Source organism: Oryzias melastigma, linkage group LG1, assembly GCF_002922805.2.
Source record: "Oryzias melastigma strain HK-1 linkage group LG1, ASM292280v2, whole genome shotgun sequence".
Lineage (NCBI taxonomy): Eukaryota > Metazoa > Chordata > Actinopteri > Beloniformes > Adrianichthyidae > Oryzias > Oryzias melastigma.
Genome location: NC_050512.1, coordinates 26,862,059 through 26,880,671, shown reverse-complemented (window position 1 = coordinate 26,880,671; position 18,613 = coordinate 26,862,059). Strand labels below are relative to the sequence as shown.

General features: G+C 33.4%; 1 protein-coding gene across 2 annotated transcripts in view; it reads right to left on the bottom strand.

The window, feature by feature from the left end:
- Positions 1-18,613, bottom strand: part of LOC112157392 (teneurin-3) — an 800,843-nt gene that overhangs the window by 651,989 nt on the left and 130,241 nt on the right. For both annotated transcript variants that reach the window (XM_036213709.1, XM_024290091.2), the window contains one exon: positions 17,561-17,612. The gene's annotated coding sequence lies outside the window, so the exon portion shown is untranslated. The remainder of the gene's footprint in view (positions 1-17,560; positions 17,613-18,613) is intronic.

Here is an 18,613-nt window from a genome sequence, read left to right as displayed (position 1 = left end):
CAACACATTCTAAAAGGTCACAAGCTATTCTTTCCTCACAGTTATGTCCAAAATTATCTAAAAGGATAGGTTGATAATGTATAGAAAAAACTCAAATACAAACTATAGATAACAGTATAGATATCGTTAAATATAATAATGGTGCAGGTTATTATACATCTTTATTTAAATGTAGTATTTACGGGTCACTAAAGTTTGGAGGGCTTATTTCTTTCAAAACTCACAAAAAGTAAACCTTTACTTTAATTATTTTTTTCTAAATATTCATCAAAAACAGTTAATAAACTATCAAAGACTTGATCAGCTCAGCTTGCAGATCAATTGTACAGCTTTTACTGAATAATATATTTGGTGATAACAAACCTTGGTGCAACCTTGTTACCAACTTTTGGCAGTAACAAAGTTGCCAGTCTGAACTATATCAGCTTTCTCCCAGAAGTAGAAGTTAGCCGTTTAGCTAGCAGTTACTTATAACGAAGAGGACAATTCTATCTGTGTAAATGAGTAAAAAAAATAAGACTAATACTGTAGTAATAGTATAAGTCGTATGTGCCGAAAAGTGCATAGTAAAGTTAAAAAAAAAAAAACATACACAAGTTGCACCGGAGAATAAGTCGCAGGAGTCAAAAATGCACTAAAAAAAAAACAAACAAAAAAAAAAAAAAACTAGGTTACACTAGAGCACACGTGTCAAAGTCAAGGCCCGGGGGCCGGATCCGGCCCTCCGGGCAATTCTATCTGGCCCTCCAGATCATTTTCTTTTATTGTTATTAATGGCCCGATGTTATCTTGCGCTCATTTCTAACTTTTATAATTTTGACAGCATATTTTTATGGTGAGTAAAATATTGAAAGTTATTTAAGGTTTAAGTTGATTTATTCTGGAATAATATTCCTGCCTTTTTATTATTCATAATTATGTTAAAAGGTTATATTTTTAAAGTGTTAAAAATTTCGTTTTACAGTGTTCAATAGATGTTTATCCTTTTCGGCCCTCGACCTAAGGCGTGTTTTGGATTTTGGCCTCTTGTGCAATGGAGTTTGACACCCCTGCACTAGAGTATAAAATTGCAGGAAACTATTGAATTTCTGTTCATTGAACAGATAAATCGTTTCTATCCATTTATCTATCTATCCACCTATCTAACAAAAAAATGCACAATAAAGAAGAAAAACACCATATCAGTCACACTGAAGTATAAAGCGTCGTTTCCACTGAGCGGTCCGGTCCAGTACGGTAAGGAGTGCTACGGTCCAGTTGATTCTGACGAGTGTTTCCACTCAGTTAAGCCTCGCTTCCACCGAGTGGTTTGTTTTCACAGCGCATGCGCTATGTAGACCGTTAGCGTGCCGCTAGCTCACTCTGTATCCCACCTTCACCAAGGATGGCAAACATTTGCAGACCAGGCCTTGCTGTTGTTTGCAGACATTTTCAATATTGACCCGTGACCAGAAGAGTTCACAGGAAACGGCAAAAACCTGTTTGCCAACAATCGTTGGAAACATTAGCTTAAACGAGTATATATTGGTGTGTTCCAATGTTGCCGTCACTTTCTGCTAATCATTGAGTGGCTAAAGCAGCTCTACCCAAACCGTCCCGTTCTACTTCTGAATGGACCAACAACCGATGGAAGCACTAAGAGGTACGGGTCAGTACTGTTTAATGGGTCTATTTTACAATAGAAACGCCTAAAATACTGAACCAGACTGGACCGCTCATTCGAAAAAGGGCTATAGTTGCAGGAAACAAAAAAATACATAAGGAAAGACAAAAAAGAAAAAAAAAAACCAAATTTGTCTTGCAGGAGACAAAAAAACATATTTAAGAAGAAAAAACTTTAGTATGAGTGTCACCTTTTGGAAAAGTGCAACATCTACAAACTTTTTTGGCATGAATCAAATTTAATGATCAATGTTTGTTCAAAAAACTGTTCATAAACTGGATTGTTTACCTGCTCATTTTACATGTTTACATCTGAGGTATTCTAGTAAAACAAAAGCTGATTTTTTCGCCCATCTTAAAAATAAAATAAAGACCTAAATATGTTAACTGCTGATAGGATTCAAGTCAGTAAAAAAATAAAATAAAATCAGAGACACAAGATGTCAGACGACATTAATCCTTTTTGCATTTCATTTCTTATATTGAGATTTATGAAGGATATTAAATAGCAAGAATTGTTGGTTGATGACACTTGTCTTAAATCAATTTATCTCCATAGTTCAGGCATGAGACCAACATGGACGGTTTTCATTTAAATTCTAGTAAAACTAATGAGCTTTCTTCAGACGACGGATTTACAGAAACTCCATCTCGACTATAAGTTGAATTGCTTTATCTAAGTTTCAGATACATCATAGAGTGGATTAAAGCTGTTAGCTTTAACTTCCCTATTAGCGAAGAGTTTGAAGAATCTGATCTTTGAGGTGATGTGAAATACATTTAACCCTTTTGAAAATGGAAATTTGAAGTTTTTAGTTGAAGCTTTAACGGTGGCATAGTTATTTCTTTCATTTTCCATCTGCTGTTAATGGATGAGGAAAGTTGTATGAGAAGCAGTTCACTTAGTCGATCGCTGAGAAACTTTAAATCCAACAGACGAATTTGGTTTTATGTTGAAACATTTTATTTCCTTGATGGAGCCCTTTACGAGGCACTGAAATTGATTTGCTGCGAAGCAGTCTTTTGTCTCCAGTCCACTTTGAGGGTATATTCTTCTTGTTTTGTTTAACGCTCAATATTTGTTTTCTTTGTTTAGTCGATAAAACAGAAGATTGTCACCGAACTGAAAATGAAACAAACAGTAAATAGGAAACAAAATATCAAGTATATTTTGGGTGGAATTTCTAACTGCAGCTTGTTCTGTCAGAGTTAAAAGAAAAACAGATTTGTCCATCTGGTGCAAATATTGATTTCCAGATGGAAATGAATTCTGGGACGAGATACTGAAATGCTCTGATGGAAAACATTACTTTCTAATTATCAAACTATTTTATCATTTGAATAATTTATCTGATCACAATGAACCCTCTCTTCAGTTACCCTGATGAGAATAAACCATGACAGACAGTGGATTGATCTAAGTCCATTGCAAAAATTGAATTTTTGGCAAATATTTCCAGTTCAATTTACTTAATATATATATATATATATATATATATATATATATATATATATATTAAATCTATATCTTAAAAACTGTAGAAAAATATTAAGATGTTACAAGCCAATTATTTTGCCACAATCAGGATGCATCAATAGGTAAGAAAGATAATGACAGGTTTGGTATATTTGGGCAGCTATTAAAGTTCATCCAACCTCTGGACTGAATAGAAAAATTCTAGTCAGTTTAAAAAAAGGGTCAGTTTTGAAGGAAATCCTGGTGTAGTTCAATACAAAGTGAAAACAGGCTAAATATTATATAAGCGTAGTAGTAGTAGTAGTAGTAGTAGTCAGAGGGAAAATAATGTGACTTGGAAAAAACAAAAATGTCTACAGCAAGTGTTCAAAAAGTTGTAAATTAAAAAAGAAAAATGTCAGATGTGTTGTGAAAAGTTAAATATATTGTTACAGTATATGTATATATATATATATATATATATATATATATATATATATATATATGTATATATATATCACCAGGTTTTTCATGGTTAGTACTTGTCTGCATGAATGCAAAGTCAAGGCAAACTTAACTTAATAAAAATTAACTTTTTTTTTTAGTTCAACCCAAACTCCAAACTATTTTTATATGATATATCGTAAAAACAAAGTAGTAAGTAGTAGTAGTAGTAAGAGGGAAAATAATGTTACTTCTGGAAAAAAAAAAATGTCTACCGCATAAGAAAAATGTCAAATGTGTTGTGAAAAGTTAAATATATTGTTACAGTATATATATTTTGCATTGGTTTTTTCATGGTTCGTACTTGTCTGAATGGATGCAAAATAAAAGCAAACTTAATAAAAATTTACTTCTTTTTCTATTCAATTTAAACTCCAAACTATTTTTATATAACTAAAAAAATTAAAACAAAATCAGCAACTATTTGGATATTTTTCTTAATGGATGCTTTGATTTTACGACTTTAAAAGAAAAAAAAAATCATGTTAAAAACTTAAAAATAAACTGAATCAAAGTTTTAACTGCAACATTTCCTACAGTATCATCATGGCATACATGGTTCTGAATGCACTCACCTTAACAACCAAAGAGGTAGCCTAAAAATAAGAAAAGAGCTCTAATCTGAAGGAAAAATGACTTAAAAGTAGTAAAATGATCTGTTCATGAAGCAAGACATGTTTAATTAACAAGAAGTCTTATACGATATTAAAATCTTAAAACAAGGAGTTCCACACAAGCATTCAAACAGGAAAAAAGGGGAAAAAGCTAGCTGTTGGTTAGAATTCCTTCTAATTGAATGTTATACAACCCAATAATAAGAGTTTTATTTTTTTTTTTATTTTGTTTTGTTTTTATGTATCCAAATGTAGTTCATGTCAATTACAGTGACAACAAAAACAAGTGTAATAAATGGAAATGACTCAGTTTAGAACAAAATGTGAACAAAAGCAAGTGAATAATTTTAATAAATCCTCATACAATCTAAAACTAGCACTTGTCTTTATAACATATATCAAAATTTTTGTTTTCAAAATAGTGACAATGAATGCCAGTCTAACTTGTCAACATTTTTGTAACTTTAAAATAATGTATTTAACATTAAATTAGAAATTACAATGACATTTTAGGCTTTTTTTGTCTTAAATAGTCTTTTTTAACTGACGAGTATGGAGCAAAAAGATTTGGATTTATTTAATAGCAATTTCCCTTAAAAAAAAAAAAAAAAAAAAAAATCTAGCTGTTAATGGGACAAAAAAAATGCTCAGATGTGCTGATTTTGATAAAAGCTTGGAAAGGTACGGAGCAAAGAAAAGTTAAAACAAATTAAAAACTGGTAAAATATCTTAAAAAGCTAAAAATATTTGCATCAAATAGTTTACAGTGCACCACATGTAAGAAATATTTTGTTGAATTGCTGTTTTTGCAATAACCTTGTTAGATAAATTGTGACCATCAATATTTTATCAATGGGAATATTAAACTTTATTGGATTTATCAAGCATGCTCGTTCTGGTTTGCTTAAATTAAGCAAATCAATTATATATTATTAATAGAAAACTACTTTTTATACATACTTAAGACATAAAGTCAGGCATGAAGGGGTTAAATTACAGTCATGACCACAGCTTAAAACGAACCATTAATAATTATCATTTTTTAAAACAGCTTCTGCAGTTTCAGCATCTACTACAACAGATCTACTGTACGTAACGCGTTTGCAAAATCAAGTGGAATCATTACAAAAAGTGGGAAATCAGCATCTCCACAAACACGAGGAGCTCTTGGCCTAAAGCTTACGGTGTGTGTCAGCAAACACTTGTATGTTTGTGTGTGTTCTGGAGGCTCGGCCCCACTGAGAAGCAGCAGGTGAATATTTCACACTGAGAAGTAAATATTTTCTTAGAGATAAAATCCTAAACACCTTTCTCTCTTTCGTCTGGCCCTTTCTGTCTCACTCATCCTCTCTTTCTTCTCTGTGGGTAAATATAAATGTAAATATCAATCTCTCCCTCTCTCTCCCTCCGTCTCTTCATGGTTGTAGGTATACTTCACTCAATATAAAACTCAACTGCTTATCTACACAGAGCAGACTTTGCATTCCCGTGCCATGTGACCACTTTTGGACGGGAAAACTTGGCTGAGGCAACAGACACATGCACATTCCACGCCACGCAAAGTGTATATAATGCAGCACGGCTCACAACACCTCACAGAGGGGGACTTTTTTTTCTTTTTTTGTTGGTGGATGAGAAGTTGGATAAGATGTCACACAAATCTTATCCAACTGTGTTAACTGGCTTGTCTCAAAAAGCACTGACACTAAATAGATTTTATCTGACAGAATCTTCTACCTCCAGAACCCAACCTAAACTGTGTAAAGCAGATTCAAAGATTTGATTTTATGGACTGAAAGTAATTGCTGAAAAGCAGAAAAAGACAGGGCACTGAAATGTACACTTAAAACTGAACCATGAAGTGACTGTAACAAAAAAGAAAAAAAACAAATTCCAAAATGTATCTAATGTCTACAGGGCTCCAAAAGAAATGACTTTTTTTTTCTAAAAAATGAATAAAAAAAATCTGGTTACTATCTAGTAGTGCACACCAGTTGTTATGCAGACATTTTTTTTTTTTTACACTCCAGTGTCCCTTTAGGGACTCCGTAAATGTCCGAAACATAATTATATATATAAAAATAAAAAATAAATAAATCATAGCCTACCAAACTGATTTAAATCAACATTTGAGCATTTCCACGAGTTTTGTGCAGGAACTTGAGTGTCAAAGTACAGTTATTGGTTTCATTTATTATTCATTAGATGCTTGGATTAGGAATTAGTTTATTTTAAGCAATCTAGACAACAACAAATAAAGAAATATATCTCCATGTTTAAATACATCAAACTTTAGATACTAAATCATGTAACTAGCATGAAAATTACCTAATCGTATTTATTCAACATATTACATTTTGGTGTTCCACATGGCTCAATACTTGGCCCATTTTGCTTTTGTTTTATAATAGTTTTCTTCCACAATGTGGACGAGTGGGATATACTGTATATCTATATATTTTCATACATGTATCTAAAGTCATTTAGTATAAAACTGAGCCTCACTGACACAAATTGAGTTATTCAATGTTAAATATTTCAGTTGAGAAAAAAAAAAAAAGATTTTCCCGGCTGTTGGGAGACAGCTGTCTCATTGAGATGAAGCGTATCATTTATTATTCTGCACATTCACACAGGCTTTGTTTCATCTCCATTACCACTTCATAACAAAGATGTGAATGACTGTTTTGTTAGTTCTGGGATGACGTTAAGGTTACAGATACACAGCAAACAAGTCGTGGGAATAAGGCTTGAAGTTGGTCTTTTTTTGTATTCATTTTACCAATTTGAGAAAAAAAACAGGAAAAATGTAAAATCTCTGATGTGGGAAAAAAGGAGTAATTAATGGGACTGTGACAGTAAAGTGTTTTGGCCTTTCAAGGAAAGTAGAAAAAATTTATTTTAAATATATTTTATAGATACAGGTCTTCTCAGCTTTCCTTTTTACTTTCCCCGTGTTTCCCTAAATGTCCCTAAAAATTAAACGTAATATTTGATACAAACTTTTTATTTCCTTTAATAATCAAAGTATGCTTAAATAACACATTATTAAGTTAAAAAAGGACATTTCAGTATCATTTATAGGATTTTCCAAATTACTGTTAATCAGAACTCAACAACTGCATATCAAATAAACATGACATTGACATTAGATTTCAAATGGGGACAGTCAAAAGTTTATTGTTTTATTTTCTCATGAAAGATTTTTGAAATTTTTCTTCATAACTTCACTTGTCCAGACGCCTTAAAACAAATCAAAAGCTTCTACACTTCCAATTTAAGTGGTGTGCTAAAATATATAATATATTAAGAACTCTCTGCTTAATTTTCTTCTCCACAATAGCGCAGGCTTGAAATTAATAGTATTGTCTAGATGTGTTTTTCTTTTTAAGTTACATATTGTTTTTTTATTTATGCAAATAACTTTTAAAAAGAAAAATCTTGATTTTTTTTTTAAATATCATGAAAAATCAATATTTAGATAGTGACTAAAAGCATTTTTTACTTGAATATGTCATTTATTTATTTGCAATAAACATGATTCAAAGGTCTGACTACACCCTGAGCAAATCTGAGTTCATCTAGAAATGTACATAATTACTATGAATCTTTCAAACATTAATTTCCTGCTTTTGGATATGCTGTAAATATGAGGTGATGGGATAAAGAACAAGAGTGGGCGATTTTCCTAGAGCTAAATAAACATTATATATAGTACACTAAAAAAAATCCTTCCTGATAATGTTTTCCATCAGTTTTGGTCATTCTTAATTTTCATCATCTTTGCCATAAGTGCGTGAGGCCACTCAAACCTCATTTTTCCCCTATAACGATACTATTATACCGCATTCACTAAAGAAATTACCCTTGATAATCTAAATAAATGTTTCAGCCTCATATTATTTTCTAATGTCTGTAATTAAAGTAATTATCCCTAAAGAACTGTTCCACTTCATAAAGTGTTTCCAAAAAAAAAAGATTTTAACCAAATGAATGGGGCTGGAAGATTCAATGGTTTAAAGATCAGCGGCTCCAGAGGAGCTTCAGGTCAGCCTTCCCTGGTATGAGCTTCCTCGAGGATTCACAGAGTTCAAATAGCTTTGAGTTACTAGAAAGAGTGGCAAGCAAGCTTTCTTCCACAGAAGATTGACCTTTTTGTATTTTATAGACGTGACCTGCTTTGGCGTTCCTTTGACAGAGGTTATCAGTCTTGTGACATTCGGAGCAGTCGTGGAAAAGTTGACTTCCTCACACATCTTCAGTTCTTGCCCTCCGTTACGAGTAAGACAAACCCGGCCGTGCAGCCGCTAAAGGCTGGACTGACAGCTCCTACCATGAAGCACAAGTTTGACCACCCATCCATGGTACCAAACTCATTTCCCAATTTTTATTAAAGCTCTTTTCTGGGAATATCCAACTTCTTTTTCCAAAAGTTACCCCCCAAAAAAGTGGAAAAACCGGGACCTTGGAGAGACACTGAGGTTTTGATAAGCTATTTAAGAAGCTATTTATATTTAATTTTAATCAGAGCAAATCCACTCTAATTAAAAATTTTCATTGTAAACTACTCAACCTTTACAGGCAACTTCCCATTCCCAATAATCAGGTGAAGCCATTAATGAGCCCCTCCTAACTCTTAATTCCTCACACTACTAAGTCCACTCTCTCTTTTGCATTTTTTATTTTCTGCTGCAAGAATGGAGCAATAAAACGATAAGGGAAGTTGCCGGGGAGAAAACCTTTAACACTTGGAGTAATTACTTCTCTTTGCGTCTCTCTTTTTTAAATTAATTTTAATTACAGGCGTCAGTGTTGCCTGTAAATGTCCACTTTCTGCTAATCTAAAGTAATGTGTCTGCTAATGAAGAGGGAATTGAATGAGTGGAGGCAAATGGCCTTTTGGCTTCAAGTCATTCCCCCCATGGCTTACTTACACAATGGTCAGGGATACAGGTGGACACACAAAGAATAAAACCTCCATCACTGAAAGGTAGAGGGTCATTTGTTCAACCGCTCATTGAAGCAGACGCTCACTAGATTTTATTCAAACCTACCAGACACTCCAGCAAACCAAAAATGTAATTAAAAAAACAAAAAACTAAGTATTACTTTTATTTCAATTTTAAATCAATGCTCCTCACTTTAGATTTGTTTACAGCTAAAAAATGTATAGACTTTTTTTTTTTTTTTAATGATGTGTCCACTTTGAGAATTAAGGCCACAGAGAGAGAGAGAAAAAAACCTTGGAAAATTCTGTTTTTAAACTCTGAATTCTAAAAATAAAGTCAAAATTCTGAGTTTAAAGTCCGAATTGCGACTTTAATCTCTGAGTTCAGACTTTAATCTCAAAATTCTGACTTTAATCTCAGAATTCAAACTTGAATTTCAGAATTGTGAATTTAATCTCAGAATTCTGACTTTAATCTCAAAATTCAAATTTTAAACACAAAAATCAAACTTTAATCTCAGAACTTGGACTTTTCTCAGAATTCAGACTTTAATTTCAGATTTCTGACTTTAAATGCAGAATTCTCGATTTTAGTCCCAGAATTCTGCCTTTTTTTACTCAGAATTCAAACTTTAATCCCAGAATTCTTCATTTTAATCCCAGAATTCTGACTTTTTTTTTCTCAGAATTCAAACTTTAAGCTAAGAATTTAAACTTGAATTTCAGAATTCTGAATTTAATCTCAGATTTCTGACTTTAAATGTAGAATTCTGAGATTAAAACTCATAATTTTCCATGGCCTTTTTTTTCTCTGTGGCCCTGATCCTCTTCTGTAACTCTGGGTGTGTTCTTGTCATTTTATTAATAATCAAAAAAATCCTTTGGTATTCCATCTTCCCCTGGCACAGAGGTAGAGCGGCTGACCTCTGATCGCAGGTTGGGTTCCTGCTCATAATCAGGTCTTAAAAGCGGCGCTGAAGCCGGCCCCACCTGGTTTGTGAAGCAGCTGACCCACTTACATCGGCTTCACAAGCAGACCTGCTGCTTCAGAGGCTTTTACACAGCTTATGCCCTCTTAACTCAGATAGATGCGATAAAAACTTGAAGACATATTAATAACACATGACTTTAATCGCTAAACTCAAGATAATAAAACTTTACTTGTAGTGTGATTTTTATTATAATTACACAAACGGGACTGCGACCCGGTCCCGGATGAGCAGAAGAAGATGAATGGATACGCAAACGCAAATAATGAAACATCGGAAATTAAAATGTGATCAAGTTTTTCAACATATTTTCTTTATAGTTTGTTACTAAATGGAACTAAATAAATGTTAAATTTGACTTTCTCTAAATTCAACTAATCCAAACTCCGGCCTTTTAAACAAATGCGTAATTTTAAATCAACAATATGTGGAATCACCACTTTCTAAAAACTGTGTACAATTTTCTTAACTGTGATTGGCTAAATTATGCTGTTAGTCTTAAGAGAGGAAGAGATTTGTTTTTGCGATCAAAACCACAATGGTTTATACTTTTAAATCATTTTTCTTGTTCACATGATTTAAATTTAGATGTTTACAATAAGCATTCAATTGTTAATAATATTTAACATATAATGTGAACTCAAGATTTAATATTGTCTAAAGTACTTCTTTAAATTTTATATATGGTTTTCAAATCAGAAATGTCCAGTATTTTTTTTTTTTATTTTGTTTTTTTTTCCTGGTGAATAAATGAAAAGTATCTCATTGCAATAACATTTTCTGTCACTGAATTTAATGTTATTGTAAGAAATTAAAAAAATGGTTGGTCCTCACACTTTTTTACCTTACAAAATCTATGAAAAAAAGTTTGGCCACTCCAGCTCTAAATCCAATTGATTCAATTTTTCCTTTTTAGGTAGACAACACATTTTTTGTTGCATTTCCACAACAGTTCATTCTGCTGTGGAAATGTAACTCAAAACGTGATGTCCCATAAGGACAGATCTGTCTACAGATCCTCTTGTAGTCCTTCTAGATTTGTATGACAAAAAATCTCTTACTAATGACTGATGTTATTTTTAACATGTCTTACTAATGGTTGCGAGACAGATTATTATTACCTTAAATCGACTCCAACCAAATCCACCAACAATAACTCAGTGGATCCAAAAATTACAACAAATCTACATGATGACTGCCTAACTACAAATAAAAATTAATGTTTTTTTTTTGTTTTTTTTTTAAGATGGATGAGAGTGACTACTAGGTTTGAATAATGTTTTTTACGTCTTTAGAAGAATGCCCTTTTTTGCCTATCTGTTTATATATCAGTTTAATATGGATGTGTATGGATTAATTGATATGCGTGTTTTGACACATAAAGGTCAATTTTTCAATAAATCTGAGTATTTGTCTGCCTTCATTTTTATGTCTGCTGTAATATGCCTAATCTCGACGCCCATTTGTGTTTATTACAGTTATGTATTTTTACATTTTAAAGCAATAACGTACAAAAAAGTGATGTAAAAGCAGTAATTTTGCTTAACTGGGGGCTTTGACTACATGTTTAGATGGTTTGCTCAAATATTAGCTTAGGTCCTTAGAGGTTAAAGGTTGAAAATGGTGTAAATCAGGCCATAAATGTCACCTGAACAAGACGATGCGTTCAAGGATTGTAGCCCAACAGAGAAATGTGGTGCAAATTTCAAGCCACTTCACTCTAAAGTCACCTAAAACCCAAACATATTCTACTAAGATGTATTTTTGAGTGTTTTAATAGAAAATAATGTTTTGCTAAAGAAATACAAATCCATGCAAGAAAAAAAAAAAAAAAAAAAAACTCGTTCCGACAGTTCTAGTTAAAGAATTTATCTGTGACAATGAAAATGAAACAAGTAACAAAACAGTGCCTCTGTGACAGTATAACTGTAGGCCTGTCTGCACAATTAAACTACAAAAAGTTACACTTGACTTGTACATGATTAACCCAAACCACATTCCGACAACCCGCCAACATTGGCTGTCATGTGCAATCCCAGCTCACTTGGTAAATGGCACATTTTACACACCTTTCCAACAGCTCTGACAGTTGATAACATCATTACCTCCCCTTTAATGTGCAGGTGAGACAGCTCACTCAAATAGATCAGAAAAAAAATAATCTTTCCGTTCTACAATAACAGCTGGTTCTCTTTACAAGCTTCATTGTGTTCACGCTGCAGTGTTGGGAGGGTGGCTTCCCATTGACTTTGAATGACGTCAAGCGTCGTTGGAGTCGCGGTGGGATCAGTGGAAGCTGTCACTGAAGACGATGCTGAGAAAAGTTGAACTTGTCAGGCATCAACATTAGCCAAAGATTTAGACTGCAGCCTAACAAAGTTTAGATTGACGATCAAATCGTCTGTGTGGGACAAGAAGGTCCATGAACATGAAAGGTTCATGGACCTTCTTGGACGTTCTTGTCCCCTGAAAATGAAATCATCCAGCCCTCCAGATAATTTCATTTTATTGTAAATAATTGTTTGTAACTTGCATTATTTAAGGTTTAAGTTGATTTATTCTGGAATAATAATGCTGCCTTTTTATTATTCATATTTTTGTTAAAAAGTTATGGTTTTAAAGTTTTGAAAATTGGCATTCTGCTAGTTTTTTGGACTACTTTGGCATTTACTAAGATTTTTTAGGCTATTTTGGTGTATTTCAGCTACACACTAGCTATTTTGACTAATTTAGGCTTTTTGTGTTTGGAGTTTATCAAATATTACAGCGACATGCTAGCTGTTTCAGATAATTTAGGCTTTTCTTTTTAAGTTTTTTAGGCCATTTTGGTAATTGAGGCTTTATTTTCTTTTTTTTAGGATATTTTGATGTTTAGTTATTTTTTCAGCCACATGCTAGCTGTTTTGGCTGACTTAAGTTTTTTTTTTAGGCTAATTTGGCATTTAGCTTATATTTCAGTGTTTTCAGCTATTAGCTTTAGTGATTTCAATTATCAACTTCAGCATTTTTAGCAATCAGCTTTAGCGTTTTCAGCTATCAATTTCTGCGTTTTCACCTAGCAGCTTCCGCATTTTTAGCCATCAATGTCAGCATCTTCAGCTATCAGCAGTAGCATCTTCAGAAGCCAACTTCAGCAAACAGCATTCACACTAAAATTATCACAGGTAAAAGAATATATCTACTTCATAATTCTGTTAAAAAGTTACGGTTTTAATAATTTAGTTTTAGTATCTTCAATAAATGTTTATCCTGTTTGGCCCGCGACCTATATTGTGTTTTGGATTTTGGCCCCTTGTGCGATTGAGTTTGACACCCTAAACTAGAGCTTTGCATCTGATCAGATCTAAGTGATCCTGCAGGATTACCATTCTTCGACAGATCCAACAGCATGATGCCTAAAAGATGCAATGTGTTCTATGGTATTACGGCCTTTCTACTTCTTGGATCGTCAGTTCAGGTGGTCTGATGTCACACCAGTGTGTCATCACAGCCGTCTCTAAGAAGTCTTTAAATTTTACATGTGAAGATAGAAAAGTGTGCATTTGTCAAAATAGATGTTCAAAGGAACAGCATTGGTCATGCCTTTCCTCAGTCTGATGAGGGCCTTGATGCAATCGCAGAGTCAGAGTTACATGGAGGAATAAAATGGCTTCACAAGAGACAACCCAGTGAGTGACGGCAAACCATAACCATGATCATAAACTGTGTTGAAAACACTCTGTGGTAATCATGACTGAGAATATTCTACAAGTTCGCTATTTGGGTGGACGGTTAAACTTTGGCAGCACCCAGCAGGACAGAGAAGCAGCTGCCAAGTATCATACAGACATACCAAATTTGCTCAATATCGTTTGTGCCAAAACAGAATTAGACCTGCTTTAATGATGAGGGGGGCCTCCAGCTTTAATGCAATGTGAGAGGAATTAAGACTATAAATATACAAAAAAAGACATGGGATGTGGGGACTGTGAGATGAACTTTATTAAGAAAGGAGGTCTCACTTTAACCGGTACTTTTACTCTGGCAACGATTTAAGGCTGTTTTCAGAGAGTTTACCAAAACAAAGAGTGAACTGTCAGCGCTGACAGGAGCAGTCAAGCTAACGGCTTTATCATAAAAGTGACACGTTTTGTTCCCAGTGTGTCGTTCGTTGCAGCTGAAACTCACTAAATACACAAAATATTCTGTTGTTGTTGCTTTTTTCCCCCCATTTCACAACCACATGTACTCTTAAAGCACTTATTTAAGAGATGAACCGTAATACTAGCATTTTTAAAGTAAAAAAAAATACTTGATGAGCAAAATAGAAACCAACCGGAATCATGGAAATCAGAATTCCCAACCACTTCAATCAAATAAAATAAAAAAAAGAAAAAAACATGGAAATGAACCGCTAGAAAAAGATCCAAAATGAAGAACACTTTCAGACAGATATGAATAGACAGAAGTGACCTGACACACTAGTGTTTTTGTTTTTTTACAGCTTCCTGATAGAACGGAAACTTTTGTGTTTCAGGTTTTCTTACAATTATTTTTATTCACAAGAAAAGGCAGTAATACCCATCGCTTAATTCTTTTTTTAAAGATAAAAACAAGAAAAAATTGTAAATATCTTGAAGTTAAACTCAGGTTAAGTTGAGTTCAAAACCTAATATGAAACAAACTTTATGGATAACGATTAAAATTTTGATTAAAAAATCAGATATGAATCTAAAAACTCTCTCTTAGCCCATCAGAAATGTGACAGTTATGTTTTTAATTGTAGTTCACAGTAAATGCTAAAGCAGGACCGGCAGCAGGACCGGCACACACATGCAGGCAGGCTGGCACACTCTCATACCTCCTTGGTTCCTTCTCTTTTTCCAATCCGCCAGTCCGCCATTTTGTGAGATCTCACAGAAGCCAAAATATTCCAAAATGTCCACCTCCCAAAAGGAAACCAGTAAAACAAAACTCAAAACACAGTCCATCAGAGTGCGGACCCTGGCGTCCAGCAGCAGACTAACGTTTAAGAAAGTTGCCTTTCATATTTTCATCTATAGTTTAGCTCAATTACTTTCTGTCTTGAGGATTTGTGTCGGATTTTATCAGCTTTCCACGGCGACTTGATGAGCTTTGTGAGAACTCATCCCTCGGGTTGAGTGGCTGTGGGCCCATAATAATGTCATCTGGCTCTCCTCCCCATCTCCCTCAGTCTTTTCACAGATTTGTGTGTGTGATAGAGGCCTCAGTAAGAGACCAAGCGCTAACCTTTACTGCATTGGCTCACTCTTAATCCCCTCACCCTGGGGTGACCGACTCACACACTCACACACACATAAAGCACACCTACAAAAGACTCCTAAAGTGTGGTGACTCACACTTGTTGCATTTTGAAGACTTATTCAACCTTTTTTTTATAGATATATAAGAAATGCTAATATAAGATAGGGCACAAGATGTGCAAATGAACTACAGAATTAGACCAACGTTTAAAAAAATGTTGAAAGAATAAACTGGTAGTAAAATTTAAAGTAAAAAATCATGGTTTTTTTTAAATCCAGATTTAACCATTTACGTAAACTAGCTTAAAAAAATGCACTTCAGGTAGAAGTTCTGGTATAAACTAGTATAGTCAGCCACAAAATGTGGAGTACTGTAAAGCCAGATCAGCTCAGCTTGTTCAGAACACAAACACGCAGAGATCTTGATAACAGGAGCAGTTAACCATGCTGTGCATGCAGCAAAAAGAGACGCGAAGCATGAGCTCCAGCCACATATTTGACACAAATAAATACATTTCACAAAATATCTATTTTTACTATAAAACAAAAAAAAAATGTAGTTTGTGATTTGTTTGTATGAAGAAAAATGAAACCAGTGTTTGGTTCAGCTGCAGTTGGAGGATTTTACAAGCTCGTTTTCTGCTGTGGTAACACTCTGGAGCACAGATTCCTGGTTACCATGGATTTACTCCACTTAATATTACCTGGCATTCAGACGACAAACTAAAGATGGAAGGAGGACAATCTGCAACACTTCCAGGTAAAAAATAAAAAAAAACATCTAATTTTCTCTTTTCAGACTATTTTTTGTTTACAGTTAATAAAACAATATTTTTTAGACTATTCATTACTATTTTTCTTTATAAATCATTAAATCATAGTCTTCTGCTAATTTCTCAGTATTTTTTTAAAAGTTGTGTTGTCAAACTGTGCAGTTCCAACAAAATTAGTCAAACCTGTGTTTAGTTTGTAAATGTTTGGGTTATTAGAGCTATTTTCTTCTTTTTTATGTGCTAAAGTAACCTGACTGCCTCACAACAATTTTCCAAAAAGACTGCTGCTCGTCCTTTCATCCTCTTCCTTCTCCTTTCTCTCCACGATGCCTAAAAACGATCTTCATCACACAACTGTCCCATTCCTACAGACCAGTATTTAGTCGTTAAAAAATTAGCCGACTTTGATGTCCTGCAGAAAAAGAAAAACATGCAAAAAGGGCCATAAAGTGCATGTTTGTGCAGAGATAATAAGCGCTTTTCAGTCGCCCAGTTTGCAGATGGATCCTTAAGACAGCCTGAACCATTTTCCTTTCTTTTCTGTGGCACAGAGTTTGAAAACACCACGGAGCTGTTCTTTCATCTGCATCTGTACAAGAGCAATGATTCCTGCATGAATTTTAAGAGATTTTTTTTTTTATTATTGAAAAAAAGGGTGACAGCGAATATGTAATTTCACACGACTTTGATGATTTCCAATCAGCTGGAATAAATTTCAGCAGAGTTTGGAAAAACGATACCCATATTTTATAAAGACATTTGCTTATATGCGTTTCTAGACTGTTAATAGTTTGAATTTCCTGTTTTACATTTTCAGAAATATGTTGTCTTTTCAACCCTATGAGCAGTTTATCTCCATGTATACATACGGCTGTGCTCTCAGCTTTCTGAGATTGTGCAAACAAACCCGTACACACATCTCTAAGGAAAGTTAGGATTTGAAAAAGAAAAAAAGTGCCATTCACTGATGGAAGCTCCAGCATCACCACATAAACACCGACTTACACAATCACACAATACCTAATGTAAAAACACACCACCCCCCAACAGGAGGGTGGGGCCCGCACACAGGGAGCTTTGGATTATGGGATATCAAGGTATAGCAAGACGAAAGGAGAAGAAGCAAGAGAGAGAAAAAAAAACATGAATGAATGAATGGAATAATAGATGAACATGTAAAGAATTTCAGAGAAATATTTAAAAAGAAAAAAAAGCAAAATGAAGGAAAAAATAAATGATTGACATTCAAGGAAAAATGTCTAAATAAACTGTATAAGAAAATTAAGGCAAGAAAAAACAAAAAGAAAAATGCAGAAAAGAGAAAGTGTGAGTACAATAAAATAGACATACCTGTGTCGTTTGACGCTCCTTCACCAGGAAGTGAGGTGAAAGTTGAGAGGAGCTGAAAGAAAGACAGAAGAGTCAGCTGAGGTCACAAAAGCTCCACACATCTGGGAATTTTTATTATTTTTATATATATTTTTTCCATTATAAATTCCATTTCAATGTTGATTTTTTTGTAAAATAACATTTCAAACATAAATGAAAAGCTTTATTTGTTAAAGGATATATATATTTTTTTAGATGAATGTATTGTATATTGTAACCCTTCGCTCAGATCGACTTTATGTTCAGACGCACACTCAGGTGCTGATCCTGACCCTGCACACATGCATGTCTTTTGTGGTACAGTACTGCAGAACTGAAAGACCTGAAGACAGCTCTCTAGCGCCATCTACTGATGCAGACGTTACAAGCAGAGTATCCGAGGAGCGCTGACAATACAAACAGATATTGTCAAAACAGGAAGAAACCCTAAAAATAAAACTTCCCGTTCAGACTAAAAATACCTTCTATTTTTATTCTAGAATATTTTTGGGGAAAATGTCATGCTAAAAAAATAGAAGATAAAACATCAAAGATACATTCACGAACAAATATATATTTTTTATTTAATCAAAAAGTATTCTACTTTTCTATGAAAATAATACAGATTACATGTCCTTAATTTTAATGATCTACAACTTTTTGTTTTTTTAAATGTGTTTTCTATTTGATTAAGAATAGAAAGACAGAAGAAGTGTAAAGAACAAAAGCAGATTTAATATTTAAAAAAAAGGTACATGTGCCAACTAATTACTAAAATGAAGTTTATTTAATTGCATCATTATAGAAAATTGTATTGAAATTGATTTATTTTTAATTATTTGTAGTTTTTTTTAATAAGTTAAATTTGTGTTAAACTGTGTACTTATGATCTGGATCACTGAAAATGCATTAAAAAATAAACAATTTTTACATTTATTTGGATTTTCTAAATATTTTACTAAATATCAAAACAAAAAAAAGTCATAATAAAAGTTTTATTATTTAAGGATGCCATTTAAAAAATGTAAGAAGTAA